We start from the raw sequence: 19,304 nt of genomic DNA, 5'->3' as shown, positions 1-19,304 counted from the left end.
ACGGCAGCACTGGGGTGACAACGAGAGAATTGGCGCGTATCAGGGTGCAACAAACCTCAGAGGAAATATATGCCTATCCTTACTCTGAGCAACAAACCTCCAAACCACCCGGGCTACACATCTAGTATTTGCCACGCTTATCTACCCTCCGAGACGTAGACGACGGAACATCCGAATTTCGATTGTCATCTGTTTGAATTTAGCACGCCTGTTTTTGTGCAGGCCCTCATTGGGATACTAAAAATATTTTCTTATACAACGTTATTTTGGCAGAAAATAATTTGGATGGTACCGTAAATTTCTACAGGTATATATGGTCATCACAATTTTCATGCAATCACTACTGATGGATCATGAGGGGTTTTATAACATTTTATCCAATATATTAGCATGTCGTTCAAAGAAACACGTCGACCGGAATACTATTTATTAATCATTAATCTGGCCATTTGCATCCATAGGATATAATAATGCATCGAATTTTTAAATGAAAAAGAAATGGCTCAAAAAATAAGCCGCACAAATACATAAAATTGTCTATGTTTCTCAAACTCGGCCATAACAATGCTGTAGGACATGCAGACGTAAGTTTTAAGAAATTCAGCGATAAGGCCTCGTGGTATTCAACTTACCTTAGTTCCAATTGTCCTCGGCAAAAAAGCGAATGGGAAATCAGGAACCGCGGCAGTTCATGTAAGGCGATCGAAATTGTAGATGCAGCCAGACGAGGAGTGCTCACCACGAACGAGCTGCGGCTCGCAAAATGATTCCATGCACCTGAAAGAAAGAAGATAATTTAATCAAGGTCGAATGTGATGAAGATCATTAAGTGGCCCTACATAGCAGGTTACCACCCAAGAACTGTCAAATATATCTAATATCATCCATAACTGAAAACTTCATCTTCATTTATCTACATCTACATAGTACCCCGCAAGCCGTCTAAAAAGCGTGTGGCAGGGGGTGCCAGGACACCAGCCGTTTACAAATAAAAATGAAGGGCTTTAAGGAAATAACGACTAGCATTTAATGAAGTCCTTTATGGTTCGGGGGAAAAACGAATTCCCAGATTTATCCCTTCGGTTAAATATTTTTCGCTTCTGTCGGACCTGGAAATGTAGCGTGGCTCTAATATTATGTTCTCCGTGTCGCTCTTAAGGATATCCATTCTCAATTGTTCAAGAAATCTAAGCCTAGCGCGCAGCCTCCGAGTCTCCAGCGGCTCCCAGCCTAATTCGCTTAACATCTGGATAACGCTGTCTGTACGCCCGTAGCAGTTTTTGACGAAACGCGCAGCCTTCCTTTGTATTTTATTCAGTTCGCGGATTAAGTCTTTCTGCACCGGATCCCATACGCTCGCTGCATATTCAAGGTGCGGTCGGACGAGTGCGAATTAGCACCTTTCTTTTACTTTCTCATCCGAAAATTCTACCGTACTTGTACTGTACCGTACCAAACTTCTACTTTAACTGCGCGAAACATTTCCATTTTGGAATTAAAAAGAATGAAACTTTGTTAGGTCCACTGTTTCATACTGACGTTGATGCTTCTATCTGTTCTTCCTATGACGCTAGCATATTTTTACACCAAGTTTTTAAATTCACCATGAAAAAACCTCGACTCAGCCGGGATCCGAACACAGATCTCCTGATCACCGGTCAAGTGCGCATCCAGTTATACCAACAAGCCGTATTCTTCCATGGCGAATATTTCTCACAGTTAAGCCTGAAGTTATCTGTTACATTTTGGAAGCCAGTAAGGCTCTCTAGGCAAATTAAAATATTTTGAGTAATCCTTACAAAGTTTTATTCCTTTCAAATCCTTATCAAAAAGAGCGTTCAATTTGTTTTGTTAATGCCCATATGTTAAAAGTCAAAGCAAGGGACGAGGAAATGATTTTTTCAACATTGAAATAACCTGACTTCACACATACACTTCAGAACGTCATTTATCGCTTGCACGCGGTCCTCTCACAAACTTAACCTTACCTCAGCAAAACTAACTCAAATTAATTCAGTCTGACTGAGAAAACAATATTTGAGCAACGTCATGAAGTATGTGGCTTCTTCAAAGCCTTCCGTGAGAATAGCGGTGAGATTTACACTAATCGCCATGAGAAAAAATTCCTCTGGACCGGGAAACGAACCAAAGACCTGTGGTTTTCCGCTGGCAAGTGCAGCGTTATCGCTGGAATGAGATTCTCCTTTGAGTAGTGGCTTCTTGGAAGCAAACATTCCGTCGCGTTGCCATCCTTCATGGAACGCAACTGCCCACTATCTTGCACCATTGAACCTCGACAAAATTGCCGAAGTAATCAAGGAACCTTAAAAGCATAGTGGTCTTTTCTGTGCCCCGCAAAGCCAAAGATCCGTGGTTTGATTCCCGGTCTAGGAGAATCTTCTACCATAGGAATTAATGTGTAAAAGGAATTATTCGAGGCATACCGCAAATAGGGGAAAGATTTTAAAAAGTTTAAAATACGCTTCAGTTATTCAAATTCAGGATATAAGAGAAGGTGGTAATCACTCTCACTATGAACGAAAGATTGCAACATTAAATTTAATTATTCAGATTCGAATTAAATTGGATAAATCGACAATATAATCAAAATTACTACATGAAACTGCCCCAAATACATAGCATTGGTAAAATATGCTAGAGCAACCAAAAATATGGTTGGATATTAGTTTTTATTAAACTCTTACGCAATAGTATCTTCAAGTGAACAGAGTAGAGATAGTATCGTAGTACTATCCTTTGTGACTACCATCGAAAGCGTAAGGCATGCCAGGGATGATATATACATAGGCTCACTGTTCTTCAAGGACAATGAGAGAAAAAAGGTATGGTCAACAGAAAGTGATATTTGTGTCCATGGTTACGGTGGCACGCTGGCAAAATTCCCGTCTTGTCAAGAGAAGGACGCCATTTCCACTGATCTCATAGAATGAAACTCATTGTTGTCTCTCATCTCAACAATTGGGTTCATTCCAAGAGAGGGCCTTGCATGTCCTCAAGGTCTGTCACGCTGACGTTTCCCTTGACGATACACCCAGGGGCACTACACAGAGAAGACCCTTGTTCGTCCCGCAGAAGACATATTTAACTTGCCATTCGATGGCACATATTAATCTGTTTCCACTTATGTCCGCATGAGCGGTAAAGCGAGCACGGAAATCCACTTGTTATCAATTATTGCAATGGAGTATTTGCACTCGCATAAAATATCATTGATAAGTTATGAAATCGATACATTAAACCTCCACGAATATACATTTCGGTTAGCACCCCAGTTGGACTGATAAAGTCGTGACGTTACAGGTCGCCAGTCATTTGTTTATTTGTCCAAACAAACCACCTCGGCCTATCCTAAAGCATTGCGTGAAAGTTAAGGCATTTCTCCTGTCTCGCCAAAGGAGATCTTAACATTATAGTTAACTGAAATGGATCATTAGGCACGAAATTAATAATTTCTGAACCCATTTCGCAATGTCATGTAACGCTGAACCGGAAATTTAAGTTTAAAATTATGGAACTTCCGCAGGGCGGGCAAGTTTCCCTAAGGTTATTACCTTGTAGCTGTATTGTCAACTATTTTGAGGTACATAAAAATCATTCCACAAATCTACTCAGTGTATCTGCGTTTACAATATCCATTCTGGGGCTATTTAAATATAATTTACGGCTTAAGATAAAATTAAGTGATTACGCAACACCAACAAGAAAGAAACTGTCAAACTATATGGCAATAAGAACACCTCGCCTGCTTCTTGCTATTGAGCAAATATAGGATGAAATGACTCAGCATATTTACTTCTAATTCATTATTTGGAACATGATCCTTTTATTTGAAGAGAATATGGTGACCCGATACTCAAGGTATTTGCTAAAACATTTTACAAATACGTTTCAGGATCACCAGTAGACTTCATGTCACGTAAATAAAGCGCTAAGTGTTCCAATTTTTGTTTACTGGCACGATAATAATATATGCAGCTCCTATTTTCATATACCAAGTCAGCTTGGGCCAAAATGGGTATTCATTAGACCGTGGAAGTGCCTCAAATACTCGAATATCTACATCTCTGGTCGTAAAAAAATACCGCGGTATACCGCTTTTTAAGTGGAAAGTTAATACCAGATTTAGAATAATAATCAGGTGCGTTGCGGGCACTCTATAGCAAATTTCAGCAGTGATGAGATGGCTAAGAGGTACCTTAGAAATCAGAAATTCACCGTTTAAAAATTCCTTACAACAGACACAACTGAATCTCGAATTTCAAAAAAAATTAGGGATCTCCATGGCAGCCGTTTATCGTGACGTCAGACTTCACAGTTTACCCGCGAAGTTCGGAACGCTCTTCCGTCAGCGACGTGAGTGGCAATTGTTTTAAATCCATTAGAATGCGCGGTCAGTGGAAACAAATCTTAAGGCCCACTGGAGGACCCAAATAATAATTGTAATATTCGCGGATAAAAAATTCAATTTAGCCTCTCCGAAACATAACTTTTCGTCCTTCCCAGAGAAAATTAAATGGATCCGCTTGAAACGAAATGTAAATATATCTCTAGTGGCAGCTTAGGCCTCCTCCAACACCCGTTAAATGAGCATAGGCTCTCATTTCCGACTCATTAAAACACGTCCTCCAAACTGAAAATAAGACAGGGCCGCTCGTGAAAATAAATTCTAAAATAATTCCACCACAACCAGTCGAAGCATTAAAAAAACCTAAGACGAGAGGTGAGCCTTCATTCGTTCCAAAAATAATATTGGAGAACTTAGTGGCCTCTAGCATAGCACAAGCAAAGATAGTAATCACCGAAGATATGAGCTATCGTTGTGGGCTAGTCAGCGGCAAAAAAGAAGGATTTACATACAAAAAGCAAACAAGTTCACCTTCACAGTAATGCAAAAATTCACTGCATTTGTGCATTCCAAAACAATCTTCATTCCCAGCCATTGCTTCGATTATATTGCGCCATATTAATTAATATTACTGCGTAATTATTGCTTTGATAATTAATTAGTATGTCTGAAAACATAGTTGGGAAGTAAAAAGTTTGCGTGGAATGTGCAAAGTGAATTTATTATTCCAATTTCGTGTCTACAGGATCTAACGGCGGAAACGTTAAAAATTGTTCGCATTGGGTTTTTCATTTACGTTTTTGAATAATTAGAATGTAAAGGAAGACCAAACGTAAATATTTTTTAACAATGTTAACAGATTTAAATCATAACCATATTGTTTCCTATACAAAAAAGCAAGTGTCCACCGTGTGTGTAAAAATAAATTATGCTCACCGCTAAGTCTTCTTCGAAGCCTTGAAATTATTTCTTATTGTTAGAATGGATGGACCGATTAAGTGATGGTGAAGTGTTCAGAAAAGAGAAGTCTTCTAAAGACTAACAATAAGTGGAGGAGACGGTACAACTTAGTTGGCCGCATTATGAGATATGATGGCTTGATGAAAACAATATTTGAAGGGCAGGTGGAAGGGAAGAAGGGACGGCCCAGAATGAGGTACATAGCACAAGCAAAGATAGTAATCACCGGATATATGAATTATGGGCTACTCAGCGGCAAAAAAGAAGGATTTACATACAAAAAGCAAACAAGTTCATCTTGACAGTAATGCAAAAATTCACTTCATTTGTGCATTTCAAAACAATCTTCATTCCCAGCAATTTTTTCGATTATATTGTGCCATGTTAAACAATTGTTACTGTGTCTAGTACAGGTATAAAAGATGTAAAAGAGAAGTAAAACTATGAGCTATGAAAAGGCTAGGGGATAGGAGAGAGGAATGGAGAGCTGCGTCAAACCAATCTTAGGATTGTTGACTAACGATGATGATTTACAATCTACACGACTTACTTTTAAATGAATTGGAAATGGAAATTATCACACGCCTTATTTAGGCGTGGCGTCCTCCCCTTACGCTGCCCGGCTGAACTCCTAGGCCCGTAGTAATCCACTCACATCTCAACTGCGTACATTGCGGAGCCAAATAACTTCATTTCGTCTCTCAACACGCACTTGATGCACGTGCTTTCCTCAAATGCGATCGCCCTCCCCTCCGACCGACATTTACGCCGCTATTTCCTTCGCCAAGCATCTGATGTTCTTCCTCCTCAACGCCCACCCACGCAAACAGCTCCATTACCCTCTAATTCTCTCTCTTTGAGGAACTTGAAGCGCTCTCTTCCCCAGTTGAATTGACTTCCCTTGCAGGAAAAGATGCGGTAGAAATGTACTAATAACAATGACTCATGCAATAAACTGGGAAAAACATATTTTCCGACATATCGTTCCACAAAATCTCTCCTTCAACCCAGATCGTTTGTTAAGGAGTCCAATTTGTGGGAATCCATCGATAGTAATAAGATACAAACAGCTGTGGTAATTTTCCACGCAGTTGTATTCGCTCCACTCCACTGGCATTCCGCGGGGATAAAAATGTTTCAAGAATTATTGCACAATATACATTTCTGGAAAAATACTATACAGTGAGTAAAGCCTATACAACCTCAAGTGATACACTGTCATGTCCCGACAACTCGGTACACACGACTGAAACGGAGAGATTGATCCGAGTGGCTAGATCAACTCTCTGAGAGGGTTGCTGGTACTTAAGAATTGAAATTCAGAGTGATGCTAGTGGGAAAGAGACATTTATTTCAGAAAATCTTACAGACTCCAGAACCCTGGAGTAGCGTAGCCTTTGGCAGCGAGCGAGGTCTCTTCCCGCGAGGTCCATGGATGCAAGGGTTTATATACTCTTATTCCTAGATAGGGGAGGGGGGAGATCAGTATACGTTTCTGAGGCAGGGGAAGGAGAGTGGGAGAGCTTCTCCCAAAATGGGCCTTTTAAGTTGTTCCTGAGGGTTCCAGCTGCCACAATCCCTTTAAGCTGCACTCGTCTATCCCCCTCTAAAAGCAGTGAAAATATCTATGACCCTTTTTAAAACAGGATGCGTCTATTACCCCTTTAAAAGTAATGAGGGTATCTAGAACCCTTTTAATAGTTTCTGTCTTGACAGGCAAATGATCCGTCCAGGCATGCACGTGGTCGGCCGTCGCGACGAACCCTTTTAAAGAAGTGAGAGTGATACATTTAACTGTCACTCTTCCCAGAACAGCTGAGGGTGGCCCTTAGTGTTTTCGTCTAGGCATGCACGTGCTGCAATTCATTACACCTCCCCTCATACCGAGAGAAAGCAACAAATACCTAGTTGCTTTCTCGACATCTTAAGCTTAACGCTTAGAGACAGCGCCTCTCGACCCTGGGCGACGGCCTGGTCCTGGAGAAGACATTATTTCATTTAAACAAACCCCCTCTTCACATTGGTCCTTATCTGCCATGACCTCGTTGGAAGTGTGTACCTTATTAACAATTTTTGGTCTGAATATAATAGTAGTGCACGAGTCACCGTTTTCACAAGACCTAAGAAACCTTGGGAAATAGACCTTACAACATTTACAGCAATAGCAACAAAAAATTAATACAATTACAATTAATCCAATAATTGACATAAATGAGAGATTATATACTCTCTCGGTCTGTTTTTGTTTCCATTCTTCTTCAGACAATAAGTTCTCTACCTCTTGCACCTTATGACTTGCGTATTTTAAGTCCTCTATATTATTCACAATATGATTCAGGTGAGTATCAATTTTCATAGAATTCACCGTTTCTACAACGTTCCCATCGAGACAACAGTCATATGACAAACTCAACGGCGGAATCACATCCTTGTTGCTATAGTTAGAGTTGAACACAAACTGTGATTGGATTAAAACTTTCGGTCCGTAGCCTTTACACTTCTTAAACAACCTTAGCTTTCCAGTTCCGTTAATAAGTACGTCCACTGGGTCTTGTTTCTCACACAAAATGGTAATGGATTCTGGTCTCCCGGACACATATAACCATTCATTATTGTCCAATTGAGTCCAAAGTGTTTGGTTAAGTATGGCTACTCTTACAGAACAATCAGATGGAATTTTTCTAATTGGCTGAAGCATCTTGGCTTCGCATTCTTCATGCAAGTGCGTAGACAGAATAGGATACACTTGTTTACATACCCTCCAATACATATTAATTTTCTTACATTTAGATAAATCACTCTCAGTAAGCTTAGAATAATATCTTTTTGCAATATCCATAAAAATGTATGGTTTCTCTGGTTGAATAAATAAAAATTTAAAAGCATTCAATTCAGTTCTTATAGGAAATGGAAACACTTGATAAACATTAAATTTTATGTGATCCGTTAATGGTACCTTAATCACATACACAAGAACATTGTGGTTAATAAACACATCAAATTCAATAACATTTAATAAGGCACTACTGTATGCCACACTCATAGGGAATGGAAGGGATAAGTCATTAGGTATCTCATCCCTGCTCCTTTTCATCATCTCAATTATTTGTACCGGAGTAATTACGTGTGGTTGCAATATGCCCTGTTGAGCATTCACTATAGCGCTGACTATCAAATCGTAATCCTGTTCGATTTCATGAATGATGCGGTTCAGTTGCATCATGTGTTTTTCAAGAATTAAGGTGACTGACAATAGACGGATTTTGCCCTTTAACTCTCCATCCTTTTGATCTAAGTGATCCTCTACAAGTTTTAAGTTTCTTAACAGCGCGTCTTCGTTCTCTTGTACCTCCCTAATGGTTGAGTTTACCGTCTTCAATGTGGCTTTAACTACGGTCATTTGTTCCCTGGTTAGTTTTAATATACCAGTCTGTTCCGTTTCCAATCTATTAATCTTTTCAGTGTAATATTTTGCATCTGCCTCGTCCATCGTTCCGAACAAAACCTTGCTTAATTCCCCTATAAAATTAAGAGCACCTCTTTTCATTCTCAGAGGGCTTTCTTGATTACGTGCTAATTGATAAAGTAATTGTTTTTTATTACTAATGTCCTTAATCTTAATTGGTACATAATGCAACATCTGGGTGCAATCTGTGACATTAGTCCACGTATTATTAACATAAGTTTGGCAAAAACCTATCGTAAAATTAGCGTACTTAAGTAGACTTTCGTACTTAACATCTATATCTGACAAATTCACATATGTAACAACTTTCCATTCAGAGCTATATAATTGTGCCTCCCCTTTGTGTTCGTAGTACAGCCCGGGTGAGTCCTCTATTTTCTCAATTGAAAAATCAATCTCTTTGGCGCTAGCAATGCTGGTAAACAGCAGCAGGAGTCTTAGCACTACCTCCATTTTCATTCCTGCAATGGATTAATAGAATAATTTCAGCCTATTTGCATGAACCTTCATGAGTTTTCTTTTCATTTTAATAGTCACATTGACTCCATTTACGCTAATTATTTCATAAGGTCCCACCCATTGAGTTGATAGCTTCCTCGACCTCCCTCTTCTAACAGATTCGTCATAGAGGAGTACTTTGTCCCCTTCTTGAAATAATTCTGCCTTACTTGTCCTATCGTAATACTCTTTTGACTTGACTTTTGATTCCAAGAGACCTTCTCTTGCCTTCTTATAGCAGGTTTGCATCCTTAATTTGAGGTCGGCCAGGTAGTCGTCGTATGTGTAACACCTGTCCTTTGGCTCCACCTGAAAGCATCCAGGTATATTCGGTTTCCTACCGAACATCACTTCATGAGGGGTGAGCTTCGTACATGTATGCGGCGTTGTATTAAAGACAAATACCGCGAATTTGACCCATTCATCCCAATTGGATTGATCACTAGCGATGTAGTGACGGAGGTATTCGGTAAGCGTTCTGTGGCTCCTTTCCAGAGCGCCATTGCTCTGCGGGTGAAAAGCTGTCGTTTGTATCTTTCTTATTTTCAAAATTTTGCACGTTTCTTTAAATACTTCGCTAAGGAAATTTGCTCCCTGATCAGTTAGTACGGTTAATGGCGTACCATACACGAGGACGATTTTTTCTACAAAAGCTTTTGCAATTGACGTGGCGTCCTGTCTTTCCAACGGAATAGCCAACGTGAACTTTGAGAGTTCATCCTGGAATGTGAGAAGATATTTAAATCCGCGCTGCGTTACAGGTAGCGGTCCCACGATGTCCAAACTGCATTTCTCGAAGACAAACTCGGGTGTTGAAGTTATTTGCATCGGCATTTTGGTCTTCCTTCTCGTGAGTTTATTCTTCTGGCATGCCACGCACCTGCGGATGTATTCTTCCACATCATCCTTCATTCCCGGCCATGAGAAGAATAATTTCATCCTCTCATACGTCCTCTTCATGCCTTGGTGGCCTCCCACCGGCGAATCATGGAATTCTTTCAATATTCTCTTCTTTCTCTCTTCCGAAATCCCGTCCTCTTCTTTTCTTCCTTCTTCCCCCTCGGGCAACTGCATAGGTCCTTCAGATTCCTCCCTTGACTTCTCCCCTTCATCCTCCGTGACGTCATCTTCACTCGTGCTGTCTCCCTCCTCCCTTTCATCGAGGAGCGACATCTGGTGCACTCTGCTGAGGGCGTCGGCGTTGGAGTTTAATTTTCCTTTCTTGTACACCACTTTGTACTCGTACTCTTCCAACTTGAGTCGCCAACGCATCAATCTTGACGTAGGGTCTCGGATGTTAAAAATCCAAGTGAGGGGCTTGTGGTCTGTTACAATCGTGAATTTCCGACCGTAGAGGTAAGGTCGAAAATATTTTGTCCCCCATATTATAGCCAACAACTCCTTCTCTATTGTCGAATAGTTCTTCTCTGCCTTATTGAGGGATCTGCTTGCATAAGCCACAGGCAAATCCTTCCCAATTTCACCTTGCGACAATACGCAACCCAATGCTTCATTACTTGCATCGGTCGTCAGGATGAATTCTTTTGAGAAATCTGGATATTTGAGGATCGGCTCCGTGGTCAGAAGAAATTTCAATTTTTCAAAACTCGCCTGTTGATTACGGCCCCATTCAAATTTAACATTTTTCTTGAGCAGCTCATGTAGTGGCTTCGCTATCTTACTGAATTCGGGGATAAATCTGCGGTAATATCCCGCTAATCCAAGAAATCCCTTCAATTGCTTAGTGGTTTTAGGCAATGGGAATTCTTTTACCTTCCTGACCTTTTCTGGGTCAGGTTTGACCCCATCTTCTGATATTACATGCCCCAGATAATTCACCTCTTTTCTCAGGAACTCACACTTATCCGGGTGTAATTTCAGGTTATTTTCTCTCAATCTATCTAAAATCTCCTTGAGCTTTTCGTTGTGATTCTGCAACGAATTTCCATGAATCACTATATCATCTAAATAGATGAAACATTTGATGCCCTGTAGCCCTGATAAGACAGTATTCATCAAGCGCTGGAATGTCGGCGGCGCCCCTTTTAAACCGAACGGGGTTCGAACGAATTCGAAGTGCCCGTAAGGACAGCTGAAGGCAGTCTTCTCCCTGTCTTCTCTTTTCAAGGGGATTTGATGGAATCCGCTTGCCAAATCTAGCGTGGAAAAGTAGCGTGCCTTTCCCAGCTGGTCAAGAATCTCATTAATGTTCGGAAGCGGATACGCATCCCCCACCGAGACGTCATTCAGCTTTCTGTAGTCCACGACAATCCTCCACTTTTTCTCTCCGGAGGCATCCAATTTCTTTGGGACGACTAAAATGGGCGAATTCCACGCGCTTTTGCTCGGGACGATAATTCCATCTTGAAGCATTTTCTTCACTTGCTTGTCAACTTCCTCCTTATGTGCCTCAGGTAATCTGTATGGCTTCACGTTGATTGGTTTGGCGGGATCAATCAGAGGAGTCGGTATTGCATGGTCTATAGCGTTGGTGCACGAAAGGGTATCACCTGGCAGGTAAAATACGTCTTGGTATTTTTCCAATATATTAATGAGCTCATTCTTTTCTTCCTTATTTAAATGTCCAATCCTCAAGGAATCCATCAAGAGTTGCTCCCTTTCCAATTCTGAGCCAGCTTGATATCCTTCGAGTGCGTTTACCTCTCTAGGATTAATTTTCTCATTGTCAACCCTTGAACTAAAGGTATTACTCTCACAATTAATTTCATCACCATTAATTGGCATCAATTTCACGCTTGGCACTTCTATCTGTAGGTCCTCCTCATTCGAATTTACGAGGCTCGTGATGCACTCGTTTGCTACACTGACGGTAAGTGATGCCGCCATGTGTACCCCTGGATAAATCTCCCTCTTTTCTACTATGCCCTCGCCGTCTTTCTCTGAATGACACTTGACTATCACTTCACTTCTAGCGGGTAGTGTTATGTGGGTCATTCTTCTTGCTGGCGGGCAAATTTTCTCATCTGGTCGGGAGTCAAACTTGACGATAACGTCCTGCATGGTTATCATCCTTTTCTCATAATCAATTTTTGCCTGCATTTCGCACCAAAAGTCCTTACCCAAGATCCCATCATGCTTAAGGGTAAGATTATCATCTGCGATTTGAAATTTATGGGAAGTCTCTCGGTCCTCCGTCATTAGGGTGAGACTCACGGAACCTAGAGTGCTCACTACCTCCCCCGTCACTCCCATAACTTTCATCTTTTCCCTCGGGAAGTAGTCTGTTCCTCTTCTCAATAACGATGCCTTTACTATGCTGACATCTGCTCCCGAATCCACAAGGAAGGCAAGGCATTCCCCCTCACATTCCTTGACGAAAAACGACACCGTGTCAACGGCGTCGGCCTGAAGGGCGTTCACCCTCTTCACTGAGGCAACATTTTTACCCTGCCCGTTTTCCCATTTTTTCTTCCACCCCCTAGGTCCCTCGTTTCGACTCTTGGGGCGATTATCTGGGTCACTCTTGAGCATTGGGCAGTCCCTCTTCAAGTGGCCTGGGCGATTGCAACTGAAACATCGCATTTCGTTCACCGTCCTCACACCCCTTGGTTCATCTACGCTTTTCTTCAAATAGCACTTGGACAAGGTGTGGCCTACCTTATTGCAGTTTTCGCACCTAATTTTCGGGCCTGTGATTAACCCTTTGCTGCCCCTTTCTTTCTGCGATAATATTGCACTTTCCTCTTCCAGCGCAATTTCAATAGCAGTTGAGAGAAGAATTTTCTCTCCGCGGCTTCTGACAATGGTTTGTATCCTATCATTACTCAGCCCCTGTATAAAACACGCCTTAGCCAAATGATTGACGAGAGCAATTGCTCCATTTATTTCTTCATTTGTCAAATCCCTTCTAGCCGCGTCTCTCAATTCAGTTTGCATCGTGTCGATGCGACTTCCCCACGAAGCTATTGACTCAGCTACGCCCTGTTTCGAGTTAAACATCTTACATGCGTAGTAGTCCAATGTTCTTTTAGTGGAGTAATTTTCCTCCAAAACACTTTTCACTCTATCCCAAGTGTCTGTTAGATCCCTTACGATCAATTTCGACCTGGCCTCGCCAGTTACTTTAGCCTTTACAAATTTTAACAGTTTTTCGTGGTTATCGGGATGGACGAGTTCAAATGCAACATCGACATTATCTATAAATTCCCGTAACTTCCTTTTATCCCCATCGAAAGGCTGTGAAATCAATTTTATTGCCTCCATAATTCCGCAGTATTCACTTGAACCTGCTCTATTGCTACTCTCGGCCATTTTCTTGGATTTGAGATACACAACGACAAATAACTAGGGTGAGGAGAAAGGAATGAGTGTGACTCACCAGTAGTCTATGGGTCAGCGATCCTGCAACAGCTGTTCTCACAGCTGATTCCCCTCTGCGTCGTCTGCGGCGCTCCTCCTCCTCGAATCCTCTTGTCGTCTCTGGCTCCTGCCTCTCTCTCTGCGGCGATCCGGCCTCCCTGGCGGTGCGGCGTCTAGGCAGTCCTTTCTCGTCGGCGGCAGCGTCTCAGCTCCCCGGCGAATCTCGGCTCCTCTCAGTGACGGCAGCGGGCCTGCTCTCCGTCGTATCTCGGCGACCCACGGCAGCAGCAGCGTCTCTGCTCCCCGTGCAACCTCTGGCGTCTCACGGCGACGTCAGCTCTCCTCCGCTCGCTTTTTCTATTCGAATCTACGTCAGTCTTCTGAACGCAGAATCTACCTAGCAATCACTGTACCACACCCAAGCACCTGACACCAATAACGTTTCTATGTCATGTCCCGACAACTCGGTACACACGACTGAAACGGAGAGATTGATCCGAGTGGCTAGATCAACTCTCTGAGAGGGTTGCTGGTACTTAAGAATTGAAATTCAGAGTGATGCTAGTGGGAAAGAGACATTTATTTCAGAAAATCTTACAGACTCCAGAACCCTGGAGTAGCGTAGCCTTTGGCAGCGAGCGAGGTCTCTTCCCGCGAGGTCCATGGATGCAAGGGTTTATATACTCTTATTCCTAGATAGGGGAGGGGGGAGATCAGTATACGTTTCTGAGGCAGGGGAAGGAGAGTGGGAGAGCTTCTCCCAAAATGGGCCTTTTAAGTTGTTCCTGAGGGTTCCAGCTGCCACAATCCCTTTAAGCTGCACTCGTCTATCCCCCTCTAAAAGCAGTGAAAATATCTATGACCCTTTTTAAAACAGGATGCGTCTATTACCCCTTTAAAAGTAATGAGGGTATCTAGAACCCTTTTAATAGTTTCTGTCTTGACAGGCAAATGATCCGTCCAGGCATGCACGTGGTCGGCCGTCGCGACGAACCCTTTTAAAGAAGTGAGAGTGATACATTTAACTGTCACTCTTCCCAGAACAGCTGAGGGTGGCCCTTAGTGTTTTCGTCTAGGCATGCACGTGCTGCAATTCATTACAACACATTGATTCTTTTCTAAGAGATGAAATTACTTTAAAATGTTATTCGGGAAGTCAAAAAACGTAAACAACCAGGGAATGAAGGATGCACACAATGCATGGATTTAAGAACACATCCAAGCAGAATTCAGGAACAACACGACCTAGTTCAACCGCAAATAAATTTTTATAAAACATTTTGGCGTAAGGATCGCCTAAGTAATGCTGTTTATACAACAGTCACAATACTTCAGCAGTTCAAATTCCCATACATCGATTTCTTCCGTTTTCATGATAAACTTATCGAAACGTCATTGAAAAGAATTTCAAGCCGAAATAAATGTACTTTGGAAGAAGAGTTTAAAGAGAAATCGATTGATATCAATGACAGAGTAATGCAAGCACCAGATGTCAGAAGACTTCAGTAGCAAAATGCGACCACCTCTAGGTCACCTCTCTCCGTAATTCAGCCTACGAGATAAAATTAATAGGAGCTAATGGTGATAAAAAGCACTCAACACGATGTTATCGCGGAGAAACACTTTTCCTCGTGTGACACGAAAATAAATAATGAGTACGGAAGGTATAAAAAAAGTATTCTACGAGAGATTTACAAAGCGCATCGTGAAGATGAGCTATCCTAGACATTTATACTTTTATTTTGACGCCAAATATTTCCCGGCGAAGGAGAAAGCCTCCATTTCACGTGGCCCAGCAGACATAAAAATTCCTTCACTTTACGTGGGAAGGGGAAAAACATATGGAAAGGCCATGTTTTTTTTAGCATATTTTCTTACGTATCAAAAACTCTTCCACTCTCTCCGAATCGAATCATCACTGACGATGACATGCGGTGAAAACAACAGGGAGTGCAAGAAAAACGGAGGGGAAGATAAATTACTCCTTCAACGCTTTGTTTCCTAAGAGGAAACGAATGCTTTAAGGAAACAGGGCCGTCGCGAGGAAGCTCCAACCAATGGCGTGCTAATGAAATAAGAAATGCTTCGAGGGAATTTTACGGAGCGTAGTCAGTATGAATTAGCGGCGTGGGCTGAAAGCCTTTCAAAAAGTTGTTAAGGCGTAAAAGGCTTCAAAGTGTTTTCTTCAAGATGACGCACGAGGGTTGCGCGAGGGCTGAGAGTTCGCAGAAATGGAGAGCGAGGTCCGCTGGAGGAAACGACTCGGAGGAAACGAGAAATTTATTTGGAAGAATGGATGTTTCATCAGTTTATTAACAAAAGTTCACCAAACACGAGGTGCTCATTCGCCTTAACATTGACAATGGAGAGATATAAATTAATCATCATACATTAGAGTTTTTAGTTGTGGTATTGTCAGTGGCGCCGACTCCATGGGGCCTGAGGTACTTAAGTGTATATCCATGTTTCCTACTGCGCTATTCGGTCCCATAGAAGCATTTTAGTGCAAATATTATGAATGGCGCATTGATGATACGATAGAAACTTATTAAAAATGCTAGCCACTCCCATCTGGCGTGGTTCTACGCATTCTGTAAAACTTCAGCTCACATAGTGATCTACATGTGGAAAACAACAGCGCAAGATGCACATCATATACCATCATCGTGGTCTTAAAAAGTAATAGCATGAGGGCCCTGATAATAAACCTCCTCCGGTCCAGTGGCGCCGACTCCATGGGGCCTAAGGGGGCCCGAGCCCCCTCAAAAATTCGTTATGGGTGTGAGGAAAAAATATGTCAGACCTGTCGAATTTCCCCGGATTGTCCATTTATCGAGATTGGAGTTATCAGGGTTGTAATGTTGATCATATGACTCTTCTAAAATGTTTAAAAAAACTTGAAACCCACTAGGTACTTATAAAATTTTCCTGGGGCAAGATCCCCGGTTTGGGCCCCCTCAATATTTTTTGTAAGTTGGCATCCCTGGGTATTGTAATGAATATTTGGGGATAATAAAAATGAACTAAAATATTGAAACTGATAATCACCACGTGTTTGGTTTTGAGTATGTAGTATTTTACTTGTAAAATTTTTAATGTTTTTAGTTTTTATCACAGCCGTTTCATGGAAAGTGGGCACCTCCCACTACGAGGATTTTTAGTTTGCGATGTCCCCGAAGACTTGACTCGGGATCTGAACCTGTGACCCCTCGATCAGCACCTAAGTGCTCTTCCCATTAGGCTACCACGTCCATTTACAGACCAGACGCGGTTTTCCATACGTGTGGTATGTAACGACCTTCCACGGGCGTCTCAGGTCGTATCTTGAGTGGTTTGCGGCCATCTTGGATGACATTTGCGTTTGATGGTAATGGGTGGCATCAGCGCCCACGCAGCGACCTCTCTCCACAGCGACAGTTCAACCTCAGCCACGTTCCCCAAGTCACCCGATATCCTAACGCCAACGCGACCTCATCGCGAATTGGGGCAAAGGCCAAAGCGATTTAGGCGTCAGTTCAATTGAATGCAAGTCGGTAACACTGTGGCCATCGCAATCAAGTCAGAGAAACGATGGATTAATATGAACTAGTTCATCATTTGTGGAGCCAACAGTGGGGACTCGAACTCAATCGAATAAAGATGAGAATACAAGAGGTATTGTGATTAACATAACTTATTTGATGGCTTGATTCACAATTAAAGGTCAAAGAACACTAAGTTCAGCAGCAAATGCATATCGGTACATTTCTTGCGGATTTCGTCCAACTATGACCATGCTTATGCTGTGGATGGTATTAACATAAAGGCAACAGACGGAGTGAAGTATCTGGAGGTTACGATAACCTCGAACCTCTCGTGGGGAACACATACGAGGAATATTTGCGGAATAGCCCTGAAGAAATTAGGATTCGTGAAGCGTATTGTGGGAAGATTTTCGGATGAGAAAGTAAAAAAAAGGTGCTATTTCGCACTCGTCCGACCTCACCTTGAATACGCAGCGAGTGTATGGGATCCGGTGCAGAAAGACTTGACCAGCGAACTGAATAAAATACAAAGGAAGGCTGCGCGGTTCGTCAAAAACTGCTACGGGCGTACAGACTGCGTTATCCAGATGCTAAGCGAATTAGGCTGGGAGCCGTTGGAGCTGCGCGATAGGCTTAGATTGTTAGAACAATTGAGAATGGATATCTTTAAGAGCGACACAGAGAACATAATATTAGAGCCACACTATATTTCCAGGTCCGATAGAAGCGATAAATTAAGAGAGATATTTTGCCGAACGGATAAATATGGGAATTCGTTATTCCCCGAACCATAAAGGACTTTATTAAATGATAGTCCGAACTTCGTTAGAGCACTTCATTTTTATGTGTAAACCTAAAATTGTTTTAATTATATTGCCTGTGAGAATATCTCGTGAAAACTTTGGTGCATGTGTCTCACGAAGCCTCTTCTCTCATTCACCTATTAAAACTTATTAAGTATTACTATCTTCCTCACACGATCCTTGGATTTGAAATGCCCTCTTGAGAGATTCCTTTTAACAAAAATATCAAACCGAAAAATCAATTCGGTATCCAACAAGGGTGTGTGATTGGTCCCCTTTATTTATTTATAACTTTATATTTATTGCCCTCCTCCGGCCAATACAATGACGCGGTCAACTACCATGACCAGTATTTTGCATAGAATTCAACATATTTAAGCCCAAAGAGCCGGAAGTGGGGACAAGCAACTCAAGTAGCTCTTCCATATTTCCCTTTCTCCTTTGCTAGGCCGGTGTCACAACACCGGCTACATTCCACCATAAAGACCGGAGAAGTAACATCTATATGTTGTAGATGGAGGTAAAGTACTATTGTAAACTAAAATTTATGTGAAGCCACATCAAGGGTAAAATTACAGAAACATCAACGGCTCGATATGCTGAATTAAAGTTGATAATTGTTCTAATATCCTTACCAAGATCCGAGACCCATTTTCGTCCGACACTTAGTCAAAGTAATTTAAAAGTTCCATAAGAACTGCCCCCACATGTTAATTTGGAAAAAGTGGGCGGCAAAATTAGCATTCTTTTCCATTTTCAAGAAAAGAAAAAATATCTGAATGAGAAGGACCTTTCTTTCGTCACCTTACCCATTCAATTACCGTATCATTTTATTGAATTGCGATTGTGGGTCTGTGTGAATGACCCCATTGATGGGTCTTTGCTGACATATCCGTGACCACAGGACACATCTTCATATTAGGATGGCTTCGTGACACACGTGCACCAACGTTTTCACGAGATATTATCACATTTAATATAATTAAACGAATTTTAAGCATTCCATTATCTTCTTGCTCTATTTCATCGCCTAGAATGGATAAAGCATCTAACACTTTCGCAGGTTGCATGGAATTGGTTCGGGGGTCGCCTGCAATGGATTTATTGACGACACAAGCATACATTATGTCATGTCAACTGGTGGGCCCGGGTCCAAATCCCAGCGGTGGCGGATGTTTTTCATAGCCTGCCCATCCCTGCTCGAGAGCTTTGAGGAAATTTGAGGCACTTCAGGAGCAACACTCCGCCCGTCGGATGGGACTTTAAGTCGTGGTCCCTTAGGCGCTTTTCGTTAAGAGCAGGCTTACGCCAAAGTTGGGTATCTCCCCAGCCTTCCATACTTGCGACGCAAAGGCGTGGATTGTCGT

At 41.9% G+C, this 19,304-nt stretch overlaps 1 protein-coding gene across 7 annotated transcripts in view; it reads right to left on the bottom strand.

Annotated features, from left to right (window-relative positions):
• Positions 1–19,304, bottom strand: part of LOC124159560 (ras-specific guanine nucleotide-releasing factor RalGPS2) — a 327,801-nt gene that overhangs the window by 235,568 nt on the left and 72,929 nt on the right. For all 7 annotated transcript variants that reach the window (XM_046535444.1, XM_046535447.1, XM_046535446.1 and 4 more), the window contains one exon: positions 633–777. The gene's annotated coding sequence lies outside the window, so the exon portion shown is untranslated. The remainder of the gene's footprint in view (positions 1–632; positions 778–19,304) is intronic.

This window comes from Ischnura elegans, chromosome 5 (assembly GCF_921293095.1).
Source record: "Ischnura elegans chromosome 5, ioIscEleg1.1, whole genome shotgun sequence".
Taxonomy (NCBI): Eukaryota; Metazoa; Arthropoda; class Insecta; order Odonata; family Coenagrionidae; genus Ischnura; species Ischnura elegans.
The sequence above is the reverse complement of the archived record's forward strand: the minus strand, read 5'-3'. Positions and strand labels throughout refer to the sequence as shown.